General features: G+C 59.7%; 1 protein-coding gene across 2 annotated transcripts in view; it reads right to left on the reverse strand.

The window, feature by feature from the left end:
- PDLIM2 (PDZ and LIM domain 2 (mystique)) overlaps positions 1-2,907 on the reverse strand; it is a 15,270-nt gene that overhangs the window by 4,631 nt on the left and 7,732 nt on the right. The gene's annotated exons all lie outside the window — the stretch shown is intronic.

Below are 2,907 nucleotides of genomic sequence, written 5' to 3' on the forward strand. Positions count from 1 at the left end.
CCCCCCCCCAAGTGGCCATCGCCCTGCCCCTGCCCTCGGAGCCACGTTCCAGAAGGGCAAGGCAGTCAGCACCCAGCTATGAAGGAGCGTGGGTTCTGCAAGGGGCCGGGCAGGGGGCGGAAGGAAGAAGCCAGGTGACACCTAAGCACAGACACCCCTCGGTGCACATTCCTCTCTGTGAAGTCATGCCACGCGGTTTCAAAGATGTTGTGCATTGGGGCCTGGCTCTGAGCCGGCGGAACAAGCAGCGACGAAGCGAGCCGACACTTTGCCAGAGAGGAAACAGAAACACAAGGGAGCAGTGCAGGGGCCCAGACCCCCTGGGAGTCAGGCCCGGCTGTCACAGGCCCTCTCTCCTAAGAGGGCCGGGATCTGGGCTGAGCAGCCTCCCCTGCTGCCCTGGGAGGTCTGGCCCTGCCTGCCATGGCGCTTTGGGATGCTTTGGTAAAACGCTCCACATGTAAAGGGACTGAGTGTCTGTGGTCAAAGTGTCAGCATCAGCCACCTGGGGACTCAGAGGCAGGGCTGGGACTCCACGCCTGAGCTCCTGCACAGCCATCTGTGGTCAACTGAAGGACTGTGAGATCATTTCCTCAGGTACTCAAGAAGGTGTCACATCTGCAGACAGGCCAGCATGTGCCCTGCAAGAGGCACCGGCCCAGGGGTGAGGGAGGGCTGACATCAGCCCAGGCTTCCTTCACAAGCCAAGTCCTCCTTCCTGGCAGAGGGAGAGACACTTTTTTCACTTGGCATCCGCTCACCAAGGCCTGTGCCTACCTGGAGGGGGCAACTTATAGTTTCCAGAAGGGCACCGTACAGGCTGGTGTTGTCCTACACCCCAGGCTCTCTGCAGCCTCAGGCAGCTCAGGAGCCAGCTGCAAGGCCATGGCAGCTCTGCACGTCCAGGCCACAGTCTCTTCCCTGCAGAAGCTCTGTCTCCTCCCTGTCTCCCAGGCAGCTGGGCACCCAGACCATGACAGAAGAGCCTTTCAACTGCAAGTCCAGGAAGGCTGCTCCCTCTCACCTGCCCATCAAGACCTTGTCTGTAGTCAGCACCTCCAAACATGTTCTAGGGAACACAAGCATGTTCAGAAGTGGCGGGGAGTTGGGGGTGAGAAGCCAGGAGAAATTCCGCAGTTAAACAAGTTTAGGAATTTAACAAAATCAAATGTGTTTCTTTCTCATGGGACTTAGAGCCTTTAAGATGCTCAAGTGTACAGTGACTCTCAAGAGGGCACAGTGGGACCCTGTGACTCCCACACCCACCAGACCACAGCCTCATTTGTAGGCCAGAATGTAAGCTCTGTAGGAATTTCTGTTTTTCCACTAACGCAGCCCAGGGCCTAGAAGGGTGTCGGACACAAAGCAGCTGCTCGGTAGATAGTTGTCGAAGGCATGCCCAGAGTCCTGGGGGTCAGAGAAGAGAACTCAGAGCCTGATTGAGTCGACTTGAGGCCCCAAGAGAAGAAGAGGGGCTTGTCAGGGTCACACAGCAGAGGTGGGACTACCCCAGGTGTCCCCGCCACCCAGCCAGGCTCCTCTTTATACCACACAAGGACTTGTTAAAGCACCGATTGCTACCCCGCACCTCCGCCCAGCTCAGCAGGTCTAGGCTGGGGCCTGAGACCTTGCATGTCTGACAGGTTCGCAGGGCTTGCTGCTGGTTTGAGAGCCACCCCTCTGTGCCACCCCACATCCCACTTTTGCCCCGGGTTGGGGACACCATCAGGAAGGAGCCCCTCCAAAGTCTCGCCCTTGAGCACCATAGTCCTGCTGAGACTTTCCTCCTGTGGACCACCATGTGGGGGGGGGGCGGGGAGAGAAGGAGCCCAGGAAGGTTGTCCCCAGGAGGCTTAGCTGACGGCAGCCCTAGGCCAAGGTCGCTCCAGCTTGTCTCAGACCAAAGCCCTCCCCAGAAAGGCACCCCCAGCCCCAAGCATGCCAGGTCTTGCTAATACCACTGTCTCCCCACCTCCCAGAGTATCCGGCCCTGCTCACCATCCTCTAATCTAAACCCTACCCCGTCCTACCTCCAACGTCCAGCAAAATTCCTGACAAAGCCTTCTCAGGCCACTCCAGCCCACACTCACCCTCCCTCCCAGAACGCCTCCTGCTTTTATAATTAATACCACACTGCTTGCTGCTTAATTGTTCCAAAACTGCTTTGCATGTTTGTCTTATCTCCACAACTACATCCTAAATTCTTTAAAGACATCCCTGTGCTCACAGTGCCCGGCTGGCCACCAGGCGGACACACAGTGGGTCACCAGGGAGCCCTTCCTGGGCAGCCCCCCAATGCCCGGCTGGCCACCAGGCGGACACACAGTGGGTCACCAGGGAGCCCTTCCTGGGCAGCCCCCCAAGGCTCCTGCTCCTTCCTTCTCCAGAGCCCCCAGTCTCTGGTACCCTCCCCCCGCCCGGCTGGCCACCAGGCGGGCACACAGTGGGTCACCAGGGAGCCCTTCCTGGACAGCCCCCCAAGGCTCCTGCTCCTTCCTTCTCCAGAGCCCCCAGTCTCTGGTACCCTCCCCCAGCCACCCCAAAGGCCCTGCTCTCTGGAATGCAGAATCACCCAGAGCTAGGAGTCCAGCAGCTGGGCCTCATCCCCTTCACCCCAAAGGCTGGACGTGCCCCACTGCTCTGCCCCCATCGGCTGCAGCCTGGGGCTGCGTGGCTCCCCACCCCTGCCCTTGCCGAGGAAAAATACCACTGTGGGGGAGGGACTAGGCTGTCACAAGGGACAGTGGGACCCGGGTGGAGGGGAGTCCAGGGAAGAAGGGGAGTGAGGGGCAGGCAGAGGAGGAGCCAAGTATAGCTTGAGGCAGAGCCACGGTCCCACTGGGGGTTCTCTGGGCTGAGACAGAGGAGGAAGGGGGGGTGGGGGATGGGGGTTCTGGGTGCACACCT

This window comes from Galeopterus variegatus, unplaced genomic scaffold (genome assembly GCF_000696425.1).
Source record: "Galeopterus variegatus unplaced genomic scaffold, G_variegatus-3.0.2 Scaffold4463, whole genome shotgun sequence".
Lineage (NCBI taxonomy): Eukaryota > Metazoa > Chordata > Mammalia > Dermoptera > Cynocephalidae > Galeopterus > Galeopterus variegatus.